Below are 23,241 nucleotides of genomic sequence, written 5' to 3'. Positions count from 1 at the left end.
TCAACTAAATAAAAATTTTCACTCTATAACCTTTTAGTTGATAAACTTATTTCAAATATAACACTGAGAAAAATACAACTGAGCAGTATTTATCACCCTAGCAGATATCCTTTTACTATAATCTCTTAATCACCTTTAGCTATTAGTATAATATCCCAGACACTCAACCAGGCCTCCAGATTTTGGACTATTTGGACAATTGCTATATTCTAGTTGCCTGACCCTAAACCAGATGCTTAATAAGACACTCAAAAAATTGTGTTAAATAGCATAGGATTATATTAATTGGATCAAATTTGTTACTAAAACAAAAACTGAAGTTTTCCCTGGGGTATTATAAGTGATTTAATTTTTGTGCCTTAATTTCTGCACCAAAGTCTGTTTTTATAATTGTGTCATCTGTGTTATGTGCCTGTGCCTAAGTCCCCTCTTCATTTCTGCCCAGGTCTAAGTTACTCTTTAGCTGGAGCTTCCATGAGTGTTATCACCTTTTCTACCAAGGATAAATATTTTACCCCAAGTCCTAATCTTCCATCTGAAGCTGCCTTCCCCCATCATCCAAAGACATTGCCTGCAATCCTATTCCTTACAAAATTCCTTGTGGTAAAAACACTTGTTAATATCTTAAAATCTGTCCTGCTGTTACAATTTCTTCCAGACTCCGGTTTTCACTTAGATTCCTGTTGAGTGCTCCACTTTTAGGCCTATCTTCTTCTGCACGTCTTCCAATGTACTCATTCAAAAATTCTACCTCATCTGGTCATTTATCAGGTCAGAGTCATCTTCCAAATCTCCATTAATTTAGTTTGGTCTAAACTCTTTAGAAGAGCTTCATTGTTCTCTTAAAAATTCTATCTGCACCTCCCTTTAGACAACTTCTATCATCATATTCCCAGCCATCTAATGGAACTGGGCCACTGCACAAGGAAGGAAGGAGAGAACAGTGGAGATCTAGGCAAGCAAGTATCCTGGGCTGCTACCCCAAGAGCTATTTTCTGGGATATCAGGCTCTGAGTGGTACCTGAGTGATACTCTCAGCTTGCCAAGGCAGTCACTATGCACTGCCACTTATATGGAGGGATTCTGTTTTGTCATTGTCACTTACTTCCTCTCATACATTGCAGCTGCAGCAGCCTTTATCTACCCCTGGAGTAACATTGGCAGTGTATCCCTTCAAGTCTAATTCCTTTAAATAGCTTCCATTCTATAGCCTTTCCATGAAAATTTTTAATGATAAATAATGATGATGCCAACAATAAAAAATAACACCTAAAACTTATTGAATATTTACTTCTACTCCAGATGGTACATCTAATTTTGTCCTTAGAAAGATCATACTGGAGTACTGTTGTTCCCTCTGCAGATGTAGAAACTCAGGTTCACAGAGGTTGTTACTTTTATAAAGACATACTGTTCTTAATGAACATGTCTCTTATTAAAATCTGGTTGTACCAGGCCATATAAGCTCACTCTGAGTGTTCTACCATTACTCTACACTGACTTTCTATATATAGGTGCCTTTACAATGGGACAATGCAAGCAATGTCCTTCAATGACTAAGAAAAGGGCAATAAATCTAAAGCAATGAATGATGGAGCACACACAAAAAAACAGCTTGGGTAGACAACAGAGTGGAGAGAGGAAGATGGGATGTTTGTTAATGGAAGGAAATTTGTAATTTCAGAATGCACCGATCTCTTATTGGATTTGTACTCAGCATTAGGAAAAATAGAAGAAGCCGTGAAAATTTATTATGTCTGTCTATGTCTGTACTATGTGCAATGCACTGCTAGAGAAGTGAGGCATAATAATGATAACGATGACGTTTTACAAAGTACTTTCCAATGCATTATCACATTAAATTTCAATTAAATTAGGTAATACACTCAAAAGTTTTGCTTTGATTTCATATAATGCTGATGAGCCATGTGTCATATGTTAATAACCTGGATAATATTCCAGGCATTCAGCAGACATAATACCACTGCATCTAAGAGTGAATATTCCTAAAGCCATTTTGAGCTAGAATTTTTCACCTTAAAATCAATTACGTGCATCATGGATGAATAATAAGTAGATTGAGCACATCTCCGACTCTTCAATAAATGTTTAATGTTCAAAATAGTCAGAAGAAGAAGCATGTTCAGAAATTCTAATACACCTTTGGGCCATGAACCATGATCTGTGCTTGTTGGAACTAGTTGTCTTTGTGAATGATAACACTACAGAGCCATGCTCATAAAAAACAAAATGTGCAAAGAAAGAAAGACTACTCTGGGAGAAAGCAGGCATTTGTCACTCTGTGTAAGTAATTTTAGGCAGCTCATAACATGATAATTTAATATCTGGAGATATAATTTCTATGTGATAAAAGTCATTTCATGCGTTGTCTGTGTGTAAGAATGACAAAAATACAGTTAAAGAGACAGAGACAGAGGGCTAGAGGGATGCTTTTGTATGTGCATGCAATTAGAAAGACAGGCAGTTAAGATTTATTTGGTAAGTGTGAAAGTATTAATATTTTACTGTATAATGTGGATTAGAAGTAATAAGTAGAAAAATCATGTAATAGAAATGCAAGTAAAATTAAGGTCCATTGGTTCAAATCCATAGAATACATATTTCTATTCAAATAAACAACAAATTTATTCATATTCATTGGCAGCTGATATAATCTTGCTATTTTTATTTGAAGCATTCATATTTTTATATTAACGTCATCAGTTTTCATGTCCTAGCAAAATCCTCCATTAAATTGATCCTCCAGACCTTCCATCACAAATTCTCAAGTGTATGGATAAGTCACCACTTGGTATTTTGTCATGGTTTTTGTATTTCAGTAAGTTATGCAGCATCTGGCCCAGGTTAAAGGCAAAACAGTTATTGTACCTTAACAAGTTTTTCAGTATAATTTCATAGTATCTGCTGCATCGGTGGAAATAAACATCTCGCTTCCTTCTAACTCTTTCCCATTTAATAATTTCACTCTCCTCAGTCCTTTGGGGGTGAGGGGGAAGAAAACTTGATTTGTACCTTGTGAGCACAAAGGGAAGTATAAAATGGGTCACCACTGTAGGAAAATTTACATTTTTATTGTTTTTCTGTGCTAATTTCCATGTGTTTAGTAATCCTAGGGGATGTATTGAATACTATTAATATGCAATGAATATGTAATGGACAAAGTGCTATGTGATATTGTTTAACATTTAAAAATTTCCATTTTCTCCTTGTGCTGACTTCTATATTTTGCTAAGTAAACTATATACAGTTGTAACATGTATTTTCAAACTAAGATAAACTGTAGAGAGATTGTGGGCAAAGAAATACCTTCTTAGGCATGTTAAATGTTCACTGAAAAAAAATGTCACTAATAAGATTGTGCATAGTGGTTCCTATTAAATAATGAGATACTGCACATTGTTATTAAGCATATAAGAACCGGGTTGGCACTACACTTGCAAGCCAAATCTGATCCATTGTCTATTTTTATAAATAAGAGTGTTTATTTTACTTTATTTATTTTTTGTTTTGTTATGTTTTGTTTTGTAATCCAACCATGCACATTCTTTATTGTATTGCCTGTGGATGTTTTCTGCTTCAATGGCAAAGTGTAGTAGTTGTTACAGAGAGACCATATGGCCCCAAGGCCCAAGACATTTTCTCTGGTACTTCACAAACATCCATGTAAATCAATATAAAGGTAGATCTGTTTTCAAGTACAAATAATTCTGAATAAAATGATTAATCTCAAACATCTAGTGTGTACCTACTATGTACAAGGCACAATTAGATTAAAGTATATTCATTAATAACGTTCAGTCCTCATCTTATGAAGTAGACACTTTTATTATCCTTTTTTATAGAAGAAACTGATGGACAGAAAACTTGAGTGCCGAAGTTCACTCAGTTAGTAAAAATACAGCTAGGATTTGAATAGAAATAATCTGCTTTTAGACAAAATAATGTATTTGTATATTTTATATTCAACTTGAGTATTTAAAAACAAGTGAGTATTTGGAATGGCAATATAGAATATTGAATGTAGAATACATTCAATATAGAAAAATTCAATAATTTTATGCTGATATTTATGAAGAATCTTTCCTTGGGAGGAAAGCAAAATTGATTTAAGAGATTTTACCATATTTTTAGCTGTTTGATCATAAATTTTTAAATTAAAAATCTCTGAAATAATGCCTTAAATATAAAAATAAAACATACTTTCCAAGAACAAGTTAATGTCAAGAATAAATAATAGGAAGGGAAGATTATCACCTAAAATACTAAAATGAACAGAATTCCTCCAAAATATTAGTGTTACAGACTGAATTCTGAACATAATCTACTTCAATGTGCTGAGGATGCTGAGAGTTCCTAACAAAATATTTACATGCTTAGTCCTAACAGAAACTGATATCATTTAAAAATTGACATTGGCAGCATATAAGTTCTACACCCATAATTAATTTTTTTAAATATTCCCTTTTGCTTCCTTATCTGGGTTCGCAATTTCAACTAATGGTATGACTATAGGCTTTTTTCTTTTACAACATCTTCAGCAAATGACTATCTCTTCAAACGTTTCTGCAGGCCGTTTTCCTACTTTTATACACACACAAAGAAAGGTAGAAAGAAAGAAAAAGAAAGAAAGAAACAGACTCTAAAATTAGCTCTCAGAAGATCAGCATGCTATTTTATTTTTGTTGGTGTTTCCTTTGATTCTTTTCTGAAAAACAAAAACAAAAAATTCTTTCTGTTTATGACTTTAGAACATGTGTTCTTTGTTATCTGTACCCTCATGATGAATATGAACGTTATTAACATAATAGTAAATTTAGGATATTAAACATAAGGTAGCAGAAATAAAAGGAAAAGAAGGAGGTAAAGAAAATAACAATTGTTTGACTGGATTTAAGATTGAATATGAAGGAAGGAACAATTTTTGAAAGCTTTAAAATAGAGAATGAGTCCTGAAGTTGTTTGTAGATGCAATGAAGATTAGAAATAGTGCATTTTTTTTTTTTTTGGTGACTCAATACCAAACTTTAAATATTCTACTTTTTACTTGGGCAGAGAGAGTGACAACATTTAACATCTCTTAATCACTACTTTTTACTTATACACCAAACAAAAACCATGCCTATTGTGCGAAAATCCCAATGCTATCTTGGGATCAATTGCAAAATGGGAAAATAGGAGAGAATGATTCAATACATGTAGATACTTTAGGGTGTGTGTTTTTTTGTATTTTTATGTAGAAAATGAAAACTGAACAGAATCTTATAAAAGTAAATTTGATAATGAAATTAGCAAAAACAATTATTCTCAGTAATGCTTTTTTGGACATGTGGAAAAACTTAGGTGAGGATCTTGAATGGACCAGGATAAGATATGGAGCCTGTCAGGAGGGAGCTAAAGCCATCTTGCTAACAATGAGTTAACAGAGTTCAAAAAACAGTCATCTGTGATGAAGCAGTCATGATCCACTCTGAATCAGAGATGGGGTTAACTTTAGAGTAGGCTAAAACCCTTAGATTATAGGGAAAGGGTATGCATAGAGACAAAATACCTGGATTCAATGTGTTCTCCTCGTAAATCTGTTAAGGAGTAGAAAGTAATAGAAGTAGATTCTTCTGAAATACCTCTTCCATTAGAGATTGAAACAGCCATTTATAGAGGTATGAAATCTCAATGGAGCTGTACTGTTTTATCTGTGAAGGAGTAGCCTCTCTCAGTTTGTCTCTCTTTTTCACACACACACACACACTGCAATAAACAACCTATAGTCGTTCCACTCAATATATATTGGAAAGTAAATCCATTAGGGACAAAGTTCACAGTAATTAAGACTAACATTTTTTTTCCAATTTGTTTCCAGGCCACTGGCTTCTTGGAAAAGGACTCTTACTAACCTAATATTTTCTCATTTTTAATTTCTTCAGTGACTTTTATTACTTTCTCTCAGGCCTATCAAATTATTATTTCATTTCAAAAGAAAAACAAGAGAAATGAGCTTGTTTGCTTAAGGCCTTCACCAAGACTTTGTAGCTGGAGCTATTCCTAACAAGAATATCACTAGTCATTAAAGCAAACCTGGAACTGCCTCTTCTTAGTTCCACACATTTTAGTGCCACCCTCTTCTGCAACTCTAAAATTAACTCCTGTTTGATATTTTAATGCGTATCTCTTGTTTCTTTTTACCTCTTGATTTATGATAGAACTTTTGAAGTTGTATTCAAGTATGTTGTGTGCCCGGCTACATCTCTATTAAGAGGCATGTTTTCTTTGTTCCAGGAAAAAAAAAAAAAAGAAGAAGAAGAAGACTTTTTCATTGTTCTGTTTGTAAATCATTAATCACAAGCATTGCACATCCAGATTATGATTTCATTAAAAATGAAAAAAAATGAAATTCTCATTTGTTTCTCTGCATTTAGATTTTACATAATTATCTTGAAATTATTAAATGGTAATAATCATGAGAATATTTTTTTTTTAGTTTTGCCTTTATAGTATTTTTGTTTTTGCCATGCTGGGGACTTAAACCAGGATCTTGCACATGGTAAGAAAGCACTGAGTCACATCCCCAGCCCTTTCTTTTTTCTTCTTTTCTTAAAATTTTTCTTTAAAATTTTATTTTGAGATAGAGTTGCCCAGGCTGGCCTTGAACTTGATGTCCTCCTGTCTTAGCTTTCTGAATAGCTGAATTAGTCATACACCACCACCCTGGCTCATCATAATGTTTTTACTTCTTAAAAGGTATTACTTTCTAATAAAATTTCATTTATGTATAGTCATTTCTCCAAACTCTCTTTATATGTAAATATAATAGATATGTATATATATTTTGAGGGGTATCCAATGTGACTTTTTCATATACATATATATTGAGAAAGACTACCAGAACTATGATAATTAACATGTACATCACCTCACATATATAATTTTTCTTTTGTGTGTGTGTGTGTGTGGCAACAACACTTAAGATCTACTCTCATAGTAAATTTCAAGTATAAAATACAACATTAATAACTATAATCACAGTAGTCATATGTATTTTAGCTCCTCAGGACTTAGTCATCTTACAATTGAATAGCAATTCTGTATCTTCTCCATTCTGTATCTTGAGGATGAGATTATGCAATATGTAGTTTTCCATATTTCATTTATTACACTTTGCATAAATTCCTCTAGAGTCATCAAGTTGGTTTAAAATGCAGGATTTCCTTCTTTTTTTTTTTTTTTTTAGGCCTTAGCAATATTCCATCACGTAAATTTTGAAATATGTGATTAGATGAGATTTACCAATCATATTCATCTGTTCACAGACACTTAGGTTCTTTCCAGATCTTGACTATTGTGAATAATGCTACTGTGAACATAAGAGTGTATAAATTCATAGGAAGTAGCGATTTAATTTATTTTAGGTATGTATCCAAAAAAGGAGTTCAATGGATCATGATAGTTCAACTTCTAACTTTAGGACCTTCTCTACTGTTTGACATAACTGCTCTACCGATTGAACTCCCATCCACAGTGTACCAAGTCTCCTTTTCTTCTCATTCTGACCAACCCTCAGTTTTTGATGTTTTGATAGTGAGCTGTTTGCTCTGCCTATGACTTCCAGTGCTATGTTAAATAGAATTGGCTACAGTGCCATTCTTAGAAAGGTGGAAATAAAGTCTTCAATTTCAGAAACTCATGCCCACCTTAGAGATATTCGTAACATTATTATGTCCTTCTCTCGCTTTGGTAGTAGTGTAAAGCTCATAAAATAAGTTTGGAAGTGTTCCCCCATCTAAAATATAGATGAGTTTAAGAAAAATCGAAATTAATTCTGTCATGAGACGTTCATGGGCTGTGTGTGTGAACTATTGCGCATAGTAGCCAAATGAGGGGAGAGGCCTGGCATTGCTGGCTCCCTATGAGGTAGTGATCGCTTGATGCAGAAGCGCCTCCCCCTCTAGCCCTGCCTAAGATCCCACATAGCACCTGAGATGGATGTGAGTTGCCAGGATGCCAATCAATCTGCTGACCACAAGACAACATGAAGACTCCACCCTTGAAATCTTACCCTGACTCTGATGTCCCCAGGTATAAAATAAAGGAAAGGAAGGCTCATACTCTCTTTTCCAGTGCTCTTTCCAGTGTGGAAGCTGACCCTTAAGGTCACAGAGCCATCCTGCCCTCGGTTTAAAAAGCACTTTATGTGTTGCATGATTCTTCCCTGCTTTCTTAGTTTGATGTTGCTGCCAGCTCTCTTAAACCCAGTTCCTCTTATCTGCATGGGTCGTGGGCAAGATAATTCTTCTTTATTTTTTTAATGTTTTTTTTTTAAATAAATGACAGCAGAATGCATTACAATTCTTATTACACATATACAGCATAATTTTTCATCTCTGGTTGTATATAAAGTATGTTGATACCAATTTGTGTCTTTATACATGTTCTTTGAATAATGATGTCCATTCATTCCACCATCCTTGGTAATTCCTGGCCACCTCCCTTTCCCTCTCACCCCTCTGCCCTATCTAGAATTCATATATTCATCCCTACCCTACTATAAGTCAGCCTCCTTATATCAGAAAAAACATTCGGCATTTGATTTTTTTGTGGATTGGCTAAATTTACTTAGCATTATCTTCTCCAATGCCATCTATTTACCTGAAAATGCCAGTATTTTTTTCTCTTTTATTGCTGAATAAATATGCCATTGTGTATAAATGCAACAAAATGAAATTAAACCCCTATCTCTCACCATGCACAAAACTCAACTGAAAGTGGATCAAGAACCTCGGAATTAAACCAGAGACTCTCTAAAAGGCCCTAATCTTCATCATGTGGGATTAGGCCCTCAACTTCCTTAATTAGACTCCTATAGCGCAAGAATTAAAAACAAGAATCAATAAATGGGATGGAATCAAACTAAAAAGTTCCTTCTCAGCAAAAGAAACAATCTGTGAAGTGAACAGAGAGCCTACATCCTGGGAGCAAATTTTTACCCTTCACACATCAGATAGAGCACCAATCTCTAGGATATGTAAAGAACTCAAAAAGCTAAGCTCCACAAAAACAAATAACCCAATCAACAAATGGGCCAAGGATCTGAACAGATACTTCTCAGAAGAGGATATACAATCAATCAACAAATATATGAAAAAATGTTCATCATCTCTATCAATTAGAGAAATGCAAATCAAAAGCTACTCTAAGATATCATCTCACTCCAGTCAGAATGGCAGCTATTACGAAGACAAACAACAATAAGTGTTGGCGAGGTACACTCGCACGTTGCTGGTGGGACTGCAAATTGGTGTAGCCAATATGGAAAGCAGTATGGAGATTCCTTGGAAATCTGAAAATGGAACCACCATTTGACCCAGATATCCCTCTTCTTGGTCTATACCCAAGGACATAAAAACAGCACACTACAGGGACACAGCCACATCAATGTTTATAGCAGCACAATTCACAATAGTTAAACTATGGAGCCAACCTAGATGCCCTTCAGGGGATGAATGGATAATTCTTCTTTAAATGTTTGGGAGAGTTCACTAGTGAAGCCACCTGGTCCAGGGCTTTCTTTTCTCTTTGGGGAGGGAGATTGATTTAGTCCCCTTAATTTCTACTGATCTGTTCAGATTTTTTATTTTCATGGTTCATTCTTGTTAGTACATTTTTATGAATTTATCCATTTCTTCTAGGTTGTCTAATTGCTCATAATAGTTGTGTATTCCTTGTGTATTTCTAACTTACCAGTTGTATTTTTAACTTTTTAATATCTGATTATTTATTTGCATCTTCTCTTTTTATTTTTAAATTAGCCTAGATAATGCTTTGTAAATTTTATCTTTTCAAAAAACTCAGCTTTATTCATCTTTTCTAAAGCTTTCATAGTTCGAATTTTATTTATTTCTGTTCTCATCCTGGCTTTTTCCATTATTCTGCTACATTTATTGTTGGTTATTATTTCCTAGTTCAGCAGTTTACTTGAGATTTTTTTTTCCCTTAATGTTGGTGTTTCTCACTACTAACCTTTCTCTAAGAATTGCTTTTTGCTGCATCCCTTAAGTTTTAAAATATTTTATTTCCATTTTAGTTTGTAAGGTATTTTTAATTTTCATTTTCATTTCTTCTTTGACTCATTGTTTTTTTTCAGTAGTGAATAATTCAATTTACACATAGTGGTACATTTTTTATTTTTCCACTTGTTATTATTTTCTAGCTACATACTGTTGTGATTAGAAGAGATACTTGATATAATTTTCATCTCTTCAATTGTTAAACCTGATTGACAACCTAACATACAATCAACTGTGTATTTGATAAAAAATGTGCTCTTCTGCTGTTAGGTGAATACTCTGCATATATTTGTAAGACTCCTTTGGTCTAAAGAGTAGTTGATATCCAATGTTTCCTTATTGATTTTTTTTTTTGGTCCGGATGATGTATTCATTGTTGAAATCAGGTTATTGAAGTTTTCTACTATTATTCTGTAGATGCTGATTTTTTTTCTTTCAGATCCATTAATATTTGCTTTGTATATCTGTATATCTTAATATTAGATGCAATATATTTACAAATGTTATATTCTCTTGAAGAATTATCTTCTTTCATTTTCCTTGTTACAGTCTGTTTCAAGTCCATTTTGTCTGATATAAGTATGGCTACCCTTTCTCTCTCTTAGTTTCCATGTATGTGGAATATTCTTTCTATTTCCTGGAATTTCATTCTATATTTTCAAAACTGAGGTGAGTCTCTTCTGGAAACCTAGATATTGGAGTAATGATTTCTCTGAAGTTTCATGTAACTGGAAAAGTGTTTCTTCTTCATTCTGAAAGAGAGTTTTCTTGGCTGTTCTTAGTTGGCAATATTTTTTTTCCAGTACTTTGAACATATTATCCCATTTTCATGAGGTCTTGTAGTCTTATGAGAAGTAGGTCACTTATATGCAAAGAAATTTTTTTCTTGATTTTTTTTTGTCTCTGATTTTTGAGAGTTTGATTAAAATGTGGCTTTGTACATGGAGCTTTGGGTTGAACTTTTTATGGTTTTACAGTTTCATGTACCTCAATGTTCATCTCTCACTGGATTTGGGAAATTTCAGCTATTGTTTCTTTAAATAGCTTTAAATTACTCTTGCTTCTCTTTTTGCTATTTCTGTAATTTATATATTGGGCTATTAGGAGGTATCTCACAAATCCTTTGGGATTTCTTTATTCTTTTATTATTTTCTCCTTTTTGGTTCTCTAAATGGATAATTTCAAATGACCAATCTTCATGTTTATTTTTTTTCCATCTTTGATCAAGTTTATTGTTAATGAAAACATTCTATTAAAAATTCTGTTGCATATTTTCATTTAATTAATTCTTCATAGCCATAACATCTGTTTGGTTCATTTTATAATTTTCATCTCTTTTAATTTTGTTCATTGCTATTTTTTTAAATTCCTTTGAGCTTAATTCCATTGAATTTTCTATATTTGTTCTCTTGTAACTTGTTGGGTTTCCCTAAAATCAACATTTTGAATCATTTGGCAATTTGTAGTTTTTTGTTTGTCTGTTTCTTTGTTTTTTTGGAGTCAGTTGCTGAAGAACTACTTAGTTCCTTTGCTGGTATCAAATTTCTTGAATTTTTAATATTTCTTGTTACCTTGAATCAATGTCTGAGCATTGATGGAGGAATAGTGTGTTTCAGACTTCACAGGTTTTGGTGGAGGAAGACCCTCACATACAGATGGGTGTCAGAATGCCAGTGTTGCACAGTGTAGTGGTTCTGGCTCCAGTGAGAGCATCATATAGCTTCTGTATAGATCAACCAATGTGAGCATCAGTAAAGATGTTGGGGTCCTTCACAGTCAAGGCAATGTATATTACAGTAACAGTGAACATGGTTGGAGTGAAAACTGGTGGGGTCATTCTGATGACTTTGTCTCCAATGAGGAAGCCATGGCCAAAGGGGTTCTTTTTGGTACTGGGTTCAGCTTGTCAGTTTACTCATTGTGTAGCGGCACTGATTTCTGCAGGGCAGCCCCTTGAAGCAAACATGGAGCCAGGGTATGCAGTGCAGGAACATTTGAAACCAATGGAGCTCTGGTATTCAGAGTGAGGTTAGCAACAGTATCCAGGGAACAGGCTCATCAATTACAATCAGGCACAGGTTCAGTGGAAGCCATGGTTAGAGAATGGGCACACACAAAACTACATCAGATCTTACGTTTAGGGCATGGGCCAGCTAACAGTGGCAGTATTTCCTGAATCTGAGAATTGGGAACAATATTATACCCAAGGATCAGGGCTCCAGACCTTGGGAGTGTAGAGAGTGGCCACAGCTCCTGTTCTACTGCCTGTGTGGACTGGCTCTGGTTTAGGGCAGCAGAACAAGTTATTTCTTGAGGGTATGCAAAGACATACCTCCCTTTGGGTGGCAAGACTTTTAGAGACCTTTGCAGAGCAGACCTTTGAGCTTTGCACTGATGAACATTAATAGAAGAGTTGAGAAAAGTCTACCACTTGGCAACAGGGCTGTTGAGCTTCTTACCAGCAAAAACTAAGAGCAAGGACATCCATCAAATGACCTATACAGATTACATCTGCCTTTGTCCCTGTTGCTAGCCATTTTCAGAAATCTCAGATATGCTGAAAATACAGCATCCCTTCATGTTCAAAACACTAGAAAAACTAGGTAAAACAGGAACATATTGTAACAGATATTCTTTCTATGTTGTTGTTCTCTATTTTTACTCTGCAGTGTTGCTATGTATTCTTAATGGAACTCTTGAGCCTTCCCACAGCTCTTTTCTTTCATGGATAGCAACCTAATTGTTATTTATTGTGTTCTTCTAATTCCAACTGAAGCCAGAATTAAAGAAAAACAGTATATATAGGTAAATCAGGTCAGATGGGAGTTAGGCAGGACAATTTGGGTCCAGGAATTTGGAAGTCTCCAAATTCCTATCTATACTCTGAGGGATTGAAATGCTAATGCATTAAGAGCAGTACCTTCACCCTTATCAAGATAACCTACCTCTATTCCAAATCTATTGCTAAAGTATCCTGTCCCAGGGATTGTCCCTCCCTACAGGGAGTTGTAAAAGTTGTTTGTAATGTTTTGAACAACTAATAATAATAAAAAAATTAAATTAAATTAAAAAAAATTAAAACTATTTCTCCATCTAAAAAAAAATTAAAAATAAAAGTTGTTAATCAATGCACACAGGGTCCTTTTCCTGCCTCAATCAACTACCTTGGCCCCTCCAGCCCATCTGCTCTCACCATTTGGCCATCCCAGGAGAGCATCTCCTGGGCATCGTCATATATGCAGGGAGAAGAGAGAAAAGGGGAAAGGGAGCAGGGGAACAAAGAAAATCTAGGATATATAAAAGAGCAGAACACCCTCACTTCTTGGGATATTAGGATACCAACTATGGGCACCTTGTCCCTCCCTGGAGAACTCTGAATTATTCCTTTTAAAATACATCCTGCTTCATATGCTTGCCTTTGCATGCTTCTCTAATGTTTTACTTCAACATGTAAGGAAGCAAGACTCCTCGCCAATAATTGGCAATATCACAATTTTCACATAGGAAGAACAAAATAGATATCTGAGATATGAATATTAAAAAGACTCTTTTGTGTGCATGTCACTTGCAAATATTCTTTTTCAATAACCACTTTATGTCAGGTATGGTGGTGCCACCATGCCTGGCATAAAGTGGTTATTGAAAGCTCTCGAGGCTAAAGCAGGAGGATTAAGTTCAAAGCCTGGCTCAACCAAAGTGAGGTGCTAAGCAACTCAATGACACTGTCTCTAAATAAAATACAAAATAGGGCTGGGTATGTGCCTCAGTGACCGAGTGCCCTTGTGTTCAATCCCCAGTACCCCCCACCCGAAAAAAAAAAAAAAAAAAAACACCATACTTTTATTGCATGATTCAGAGACTTTTAGTAATTGGCTTATACTTATTTATTGTGGCATAACAAATTATCTCTAAATCTAGAGTGTAAAACAGCAACCATATTTGTGGTTCAGAAATTTGAGAGTGGTTTATCTGTATCAGGTTATGTATCAGCATCTTTAGTGAGGTTTCAGTCAGCTGAATCTGCAATCCTAAAAGGCTAGACTAGTGCCAAAGGATATATTTCTTACATGGTTCCTTCACATGAATACAGGAAGAGTCCATAGTTCCCTACCATGGGGGCCTCTCCATAGATCTTAAATGTACTCACAACATTACACTGGCTTCCTACAGAGCAAGAGATAAGAAAGAGAGGGAGAGACAAAGGACAAATGAAGATATTGCCAGTTAGAATCTTTATGACCTCTCCTTAGAAGTCACATATTTTCATTTCTGTTCAGTTTTATTCATTAAAATTAAGTCACTGAATTCACTTCATACACACAGGGAGGAAAAATTAAGTTTCATTTTGATTGGGAGAAGGTTAAATACATTTCCTACATATCTTAAACCATACCACAGGGCCGGACATTGTATAAAATTGGAACCAAGAATAGTTACCTTATTATTATTATTATTATTATTATTAATATTAATATTTTTGTTTGAAGCATGCTGCTATCCTGTATGGGGGAGAATTATTTTACAGCACATTCTCAATCTTCTTATAATATCACTTTTCTTATAGGTGTGTAGAAATTTGAGCAACTTAAATGTAAGAATTTGTAAAAGAAAGAAAGAAAGTGGAATTGGAAAACAAACATCATGGTAAAAGAGACAATTGGGCAACATTAGGAATATTTATATAAAAAATTAACCCTAGACCATTTTGGAAATTTGAAGACATTTTTCTGGAGACATAGTTCAAATCTGGAAAGAATAGATGCTAATAAATTGATGGTTTACACATAGAACTATTGAAAAAAGAAATGTTTGATTTTAATGCATAATTGCAATAAAAGGTACTTATTGGCTAATGTTTATAATGAACAATAATAAACATTTCACAATATATATATATATATATATATATATTTTATCACAATAATTCATTTACTTTAGTGTTTCAAACAGAGAACTAGAATTAATGACTTTCCAAGATCATTAGACTTAAATGGTCAAAGCAGCTCTATCTATGCAAGGATTTGTAATAGTACTTGGAAATCATAAAAATATATTTGATATATTATATGATCTTAAGAAAACTATTTTTTCAGAAAGGATATTTCCTTTTTCTGTGTCCAACTTAATTATCTTACTGCCACATTCACTGTTTTTTGCCTTCAGAACAAGCAGGAAGCCTTTTGTATCCTTTCCTGATGTGGTTCCAGTGACATTATATTTTTCTCAGTTTTTTTAATATTGTTTTTCGTCATTTTTTCTCAGCATATTTTAAAGAATGATGTAGTATGTTTTCTCTGTTCGTTTAGGAATGATATTTAAAAACATCAAGAATAAATTCATTTATAAAACATTTTGTCGCTATAGATAATCCTATCTATTTTAAAAGAGAATTAACACGAAATCACTTTTAACATTAGTATGAAACAAACATTGCCAAACCTGTGGTCAATGAAAATATTTTTTAGTCTGATGTTTTGATATTCAATGTATTTCTTTGCCATTTTTCTCACATAGTTTATTAGTGTTAAAATAACTGACTTTGATCATTTTAAAAAGTATCATCCCAAAGCAAACAAAATCAATTTCTTTTCAAAGTTCATGTTTGAAGGAAAATCTACAAAGCATTTCAATGAGCAAACAAGATGTCTTAGGTCAGGTTTCTCAAAAGCCACATTTTGAATTTCAGACTTGCTTGTGGGAAATTTATAGAGGAGTTTCATGAGCTCCATACTTGGCAAGAGAGGATGAGGAACTAGGCAAATTTGAGCAAGGATCCATTTGAATGATAGCCAGGACTGGTCCTATGAGAAGCACTGGGCAAAGGATGATCTACAGAGATGCCCTAAAATGAAGCAAAGTACCTGGATTTTGTACCCCTCACTGACTCATCAATGGATCTGAATTTCTGCCATGTAGAGAGGATAACATTGGATGAGGCATGCTCCTTTTTCTGAGTCAGTTCACCTGGAATACCACTGTCTGGATTGCAGAGAAGTGAGTGCATCTGGCTAGTGTTCCATGAAACATGGAATTCCATTATGTTGTGTCACTTAGATCCATTTGTCACATATTATAAATGTGCCTCCTCTAGAAAGAACTCCTCTAGGATTCTAGTTAATCTTCTTTTCTTTTCTTTATTTTATTTTTTTATATGTGTGTGTGTGTGCGTGTGTGTGTGTGTATGACTTACTTCTTAAGAGTTAGCGAGGTGCTCTATAGACTTCATCACTATAGATGTTTTTACAACTATAGCTGATGCTTATCAGCCCCCTTCTCTCCTATCCCTTCTAGACGCTTCTCACCACCCAATAGCTCTAAATGGATTGCCTGGTGGTATGATGCAGACCTTTATTTCTCAGGTTCTGAACCAATGATATTCTCAGATCATGGCTACTGCAGTTATCTATTTAGTGTCAAAATTGGACAAGGAAATAGAAAAATTTGCCTCTCAGAAGTACCTAGGTTCCAAAATATTCTCATTGTTTCTCAGTAGCTCTACTAAATACTAATCATCACGGAAAACTACCCTGCCTGGAGGATGGATCATTTTCTTTCACCTTTCTACAGAAGTCTTAAGTAAACAAAATAGTAGCCACAGTTTAAAACTTTATGGGAATCTTGCTGTGTTGTCTGGTGCCAGAATTCTCCCTCTGGAAAACCAATACCTGTAAATCCACTAAGAAAAAAGATTAAAAGGAGAGGAAGCATTAAGTGAGTTACTTTGATAATGGAAAGTAGGGTCCTGTATGAAGGATTTTAGACCTTTGGATCTTGCCTTTCTGGCCTCAGCATGGAAATATGTTTCATTTCATGGCAAATGAAATTAAGGTTGTAAACTGGATGGATTAAGAATTACAGTCAGCTAACTATAAAATACATAAATTACCCTTGACAATCACTATGTTGCTCCAAAGTAATAACATAGGACTTTAAAATTGGAAGAGGAAAGTATAATGGTAGATCAGAGAGATACAATTATGGAAGAAAAAAAAAAGAAGAAGCTTGATTCTGAAAGGAATATAATATACCATTGCTGCTTTTACAGAAGGAGTCCAAAGTCAAGAAATATTGTTTTCAAGAAGCTGGGAGAGACCCTAAACTAATAGACACAATGGAAAGAGGTTTTACTAATCCTCTAAATAAACAAGGAAATATCATCTCTCTTCAAGGCTTGAAAGAGTCTCTATAAGCGGTCTAAAAATACCTTGATCTTGGCTTGGTGAGATCCACTTGATTAATCATTTGAAAGGACTGGCCAGCTGGCTAATTATAGGTAAGTGGGGCATGGTTGGAGAAGTTTGGTCACCAAAGATATGTCCTGGGATATTATATCTCTGCCCCTTGGATCTTTCTTCTCTCTCTCTGCTTCCTGTCTGTCATGAGCTGAGCTTTCCTCTGCTGTATCTTTCTGCCGTGGTGGTCTTCCTCACCTCATCTTCAGAGCATTGGAGTCAGCTGATCATGGACTGAACCACTGAAACCATGAGCCCAAATAAAATTTTTCCTCCTCTAAATTGTTCTCATTAGGTATTTTGGGTAAAATGATACAAAGCTGACCAATACACTCCTCCACAGATCTGTAAGAAAAATTGTTTTTTGCTTTAAACTCTGAGGTTTGTGGTAACTTGTCATGACAGTAGGCATCTAATACTTAGAACTTCTTCAACTTCCACCCTTAACTCCACAGACTCATGCATTTGAAATTTTGGTGACATAGACCATTTAATGACTATTGAATTATGTGACAACCCATGTTGGTGGTGCATTCTATAATGTATATGTTTACTCAGTTTTCAAAACTACTCTGTTCATGCCCCAATACATCAATACAGGAAAACTGAAGACGGAGGATGGCAGATATCAAATGTTCAAACCATTACAAGTACTTGCTTTAGTGCCTCCACCATTGTGGATTCTCTCAGCAAGGGAATAACAGGTAATGAAAAGATCTTTGTTCATTGCCTGAAACAATAAACAAGCTCACATGACTCTTCTCCGGACCTTTTCCCAATCTTTATTCTAAACGAGTCATTTACTATTTCCCATGAAAACAAGCATATTACAAAATTGAACCAATTCTTTTCCAAAAACAAACAAACAAACAAAAAAGTAGGTTCTTATTTGTGTCACGTAAAGTTCTACTTATCAAGAAGATTTTCTCACTTACTGCCTTTCAGAGCATCTCTGACAGGAGAGCATGACTAGATTGATTAACTTTATATGTTTTCCACTTTCTTATTCTAGCATCTTCAGACTCCAGTTACATACATACTCTCCTATGTCGGGCCTAGACACATTATTAAGATTAAGTAGCTCCTCACAGTATGGTACCCTTCCTTTCTTAGCAGGTCCAGACTTCCCTGGCTAAATTATATGGTGACTTGACATTGGCTATTGGTTTGTAGCTGAGAGATGACACAGTGTATCTTAAGAGGAGAGCACTTGGAATCACAAAAGAGGAAGATCTTTGCATTGCCTTTTATTTATTTATTTATTCAGCAGTGCTGAGTATTGATATCAGGGCCTTGTGCATGCTAGGTGAGCAGTCTACCACTAAACTAAGTCCCCAAGCTTTCTGCATTATCTCTAGACAGTAAAGAAACACTGGACTCTGAGAGAAAGGAGTGTGTCACTTCTGCAGGCTAGTAGAATTCAGGGAGCCCTGAGGTGACCTGGATTCAGAGTTTTAATCAAGGTATTGCTTATCTTAATTCTTAACACCACTCTTCTATCCTCTCTCTGGTCATTGATAGCTTTCTGTGGCTTCTGATATCCTTTAAATTAAAACCTCAAACTGATGATGAGTTGTTCTGCTGTTTTACTCAAATAAAGAAAGTTACCAAGGAAACCATGTGTCTTTCACACTTTGCATTAAATATTTTATTAATTGCCCTCTGCCTTTGTCAGTTCTCCAATGTTATTCATTATCTTTGTATTTGTTATGGCAAATTGTTGAACTCAACACCACCATACAATTCTAACAACTTTATACTTCTTAATTTCAGAGAATCTCTCAAATATCTGGGTTATTGCAACAGCTGGTAAAGCCACATACCCTTCCCAACAACATCTCATCATATTCCATGGCCAGTGAAAACTTTAATTTAACAATAGTACTGTTATAGCACACCAGGTCTAACACTATCCATGGGGACCTCATTGTCTTGCCAAGGGCACGATTCTGCTTCATAATTTGATTTTTAGTCTTGCTTCTTTGGATTACTTTTAGTACGAGTTTACCAACTGCCTTAGTATAGATTCCTTAGGGAAACCTGAGGAGGAGATTAGTAAACAAAGATTTGGGGGAAGTACTCCAGAGCAAGGATAGAGAGTCAAGGAAACAGGAAGAAGTTGAATTCTGATGAAATAAATGAACAAAGATCTCAGCCAGTCCCATGGGAGACTCTGAAACTGGGAAGACCTTTGATAGTCCTGAATTATGGCAAAACCCTGACACTTTTTTACAGCAAAGTTGAATAGTCATTGAATGCAAGGTTCTTTTGGGAGAGTGTACAACCTTGAGCAAGGCAATTAGTTCCCTTTAGGCTGAGGTCAAAGTACAGGCAGCAGGTTAACTGTGACTCCTCCACAGTCTACACTCCTGACTGCTAGGGAGGGAGAGTTTTGATAATGAAAGGGGAAAGTCTAAGCCAGAGGAACTTCAGGGACTTTGTTGATCTCCAAAAGTTTAACATAAAATAAAACTTTATCATAATTTTTGAGTTGAGTGCTTTATGGCTTTATTTTGATTTTGTAAATATTTTTGAAAAAATTGACTTCCATATATTTTGAGATGCACTAGAATAATATTAAATTCACACCTTACATGAAGACATCAAGAAAGCAAAATGTTTACTCCAGGTGACTTAAATGCTATTCTTAATAATTAAAACAATGGGTCTCAATTGAATTGAACTAGAAATAATTGGTATAGGTAGACCAAAAGTATATTTAACATAGTGGGTATAAATTATTATCATGTACACAGATTTTTGCTTCGTACACAATAAACCAAAATTAGTAACACAGTTGTATTAAACTTCTTTTTTTAACAATAATATCTTAAATAAGGACACCTAAAATCGTGTTTTTGTCGTGGGGTTAAGTATAACCATCAATAGGCAAGAATGTTAGTGTAATTGTAAAGTTTCATTGACCTCCAAATTGTCATTTTCCTTTCAATGAACAGTTTAGACTAAATGAGAATATAACTTGTTTGGTGGTATAAACTCTCCATCACTTACATCTCTTGCATCCAAGGTTAATATCATTGGAAAAAATTGTCTGAGAGGCTACACTTTTTAGCTTCATAGCTCTGGGCATTTCACAATCTTAATTGTAATAAGCTTGGAACTCAAATTTCCTCCTAACAGCTACAATGTCCTTTTCAATCAAATATTAGCCCCAGTAAAATTCACTACTGATAGAAAAAAAAAATGTGACAATATACAGGACTTATGATTTTTAATGATTTAATTATTAGTAATTACTAGAATTATTAGAGGAACTATAGAGTTTGTTTTTTTTTTCAATCTTTTAAAATGGACATTTTTCAAGCACCATATCTTTATCATGGTTATTTTTATGGATATAAATTTATGCTTCTGAGAAGGAAATTTATCTTCTTCATAAACCCATTAAGAAATGCTTAATCTGTAAATTCAAATATAATTAAACTCGGCTTCTGAAATGACTGAGCTGGGATATAGAACTGGAGAGTTTTTATTTCATCAGCCAAGAATATGCATGGTATTTCCAAAGCAGTGATCTTTACTAACTTTTATTATTATTTTTCTTTAAATCCATGAATGCACTAAGTTCGTATTGATATATTTTTAAAAAATATGACACTTTTAAGCAAAAAAATATTTTTTTCATTTTTTAGTTGTAGATGTACACAATACATTTATTTATTATTTATTTTCATACAGTGCTGAGGATCAAACCCAGTGCCTCACATGTGCTAGTAAGAAACTGGTGTTACTCCATTTTTGAGAAACCAGCCTCCACCTCAGAGCAAAGCCTGTCTAAGAAAGGGGGTGTGACCCTTGTCCTTGGAAAGACCCACAGAGCACTCCTAGGCATATACCCATCCTGCTGAGTTGTTTGTCTGCAAATAACAGGAGGGATCTGTGGCACCAGGTGTCCCTGACTCAGTCAGGCTAGGTGAGGACCCATGGCAACCCCCTAGCAGCACCAATCAGCTTGAGACAGGGAAAGTACCTGGGATGCCAGCTGACCCGCCCAGTAGTTTATGGTGGTTGATAACATGTTGGGAAACTATGTAGTTCAGCACGTAGGCTCCTCATGGCTTAATCCAATCAGTTCAAACAAATCCTCCTCTTGTACTAACCAATCACCCTTACCCAACTTGTTCCTGCCAGTGAATGTGCTATTCAATGTTAAGAGTTGTTGTTTGATTTTCCCGAGGTGTGTGATGATTTACTCTGATGTAAGTAAAAAGTCCCTGCCTTCCCCAAAGATTGTATAAAACTGCTGCAAACCCTGGGCTCAGGTCTCTCAGCATCATCAGTTGCTGTGTGTGCAGAGGACCAAGCTAGCTGGCAATAAATGCCTCTTTGCTGCTTACATTGATCTTGCTCTCTGGTAGTCTTTTGGGGGTCCCGAACTGGAGCATATCACTAGGCAAGTACTCTACTGCTGAGCCACAACCCCAGCCCTTATTTTTTTGGCTTTTGCCTCCTTCCATTTCAAGGACATTTCCCTTCCCTTTGCTATAAGTTAAAATCATAGAGTTCATGAGTTGGCATTAACTTTCAAAACCAATCTTTTAAAAACTCTAAATCCCAGAAGCCAAGGAAAATTAACGTTTTCACTAGATTTTTTCTGAGTGTGATGTATACCATTCCAGCTAAAGTTTTAATTAATAGTTACATTTTACGTTGCTATGAATCCAGGTGCACTGGAAACAAACAGAGATAAATGTTATCTAAGGCATTATGAGTAGAATATGATCTAGACCTATGTTGGATTTATATCTACTCTTTCATTCCCTCCTTCACCATGCTTTTAGAGTAAATGAATTACTCATCACTAAAGGTTTTTTAGTGATAAGTAATAGCTTATAAGTATAACTTGTAGGTGATAACTCTCCGTTGCTCTTGAAAGACAGGCCAAAGTCTCCAACAGATCCTCAGATCTCTGCATGGTTGGGTCCCCCTTCCTTGCATTTCCACCAAAAACAGGTCATGTTTCCTCTTCCCAGGTTTTTTGTGCAACGTGTTCTCTCTTCTTGGAAGAATTTCTAACCCCTTCTCTGCTTGCTTTCAACTTCCTGCTTCCCCACTCACTAAAGCAGCTTACTCTTTCTGATGTCTTAGTTCATTCCCTAGGGTTGTTTTTCTGATTTCCTTTTTCAATTATCTGAAATTACCTTTCACATTCCTGCTAAACTCTTTCTATGTACCTGTGTAAGTAGATATGAAAAATATTCAGTATTTAAGCCAGACATGGTGATACAGAAAGGTAATCCCAGTGACTCAGGAGACTTAGGTTAGAGGATCGGAAGTTCAAGGCTGACATGGGCAACTTAGTTAGACTTTGTCTCAAAATAATAAATAAAAAGATCGGTGGATGTAGCTCAGTGATAAAATGCCCTGAGTTTAATCCCCAATACAAAAAAAATATATAATATTCAAAATTAATTTTGACTTCTTTTTTCTTCACTAAACACATAGTTCCTAAAAATAACCCAGTCTGTTTTGTTTTTGTTCTAGCATCTAGTAAAATTCTTCACATATAAACTTAATTCACAATATTAACCTAATGAAGAGAACAAATAATTTGTTAAGCTCTTTGGGTGTATTTCTTCAAAAGTAGTTCTAAGACCTGTGTTTTGGGGAAGTCCTGTGATGTATGGAGTCATTGCACCTGAGTTGAGCAAGCTTCTCTCCTTCAGTTTTCTGAGTAACTAGAAGTTTCTAGCATATAAAGGAGTTGCAAGTATAAAGTCAGTTAATATGTGTGAAGTATTTGAACAATGCCTGACTCAGAGCAAACAAAAATATTAGTTATTAATATTAAAATCCCTCTATGTGCATGGGTAATCTGTTCTACACAGTGATAGTCTTAGTAATATTTTATAATATTCATTTTTCAAAGACTTTAGTTATACTATACCAAGTTTATCCATGTGTGAGAG

Source organism: Callospermophilus lateralis, chromosome 11 (genome assembly GCF_048772815.1).
Source record: "Callospermophilus lateralis isolate mCalLat2 chromosome 11, mCalLat2.hap1, whole genome shotgun sequence".
Taxonomy (NCBI): domain Eukaryota; kingdom Metazoa; phylum Chordata; class Mammalia; order Rodentia; family Sciuridae; genus Callospermophilus; species Callospermophilus lateralis.
Note: the sequence above shows the minus strand (reverse complement) of the source record.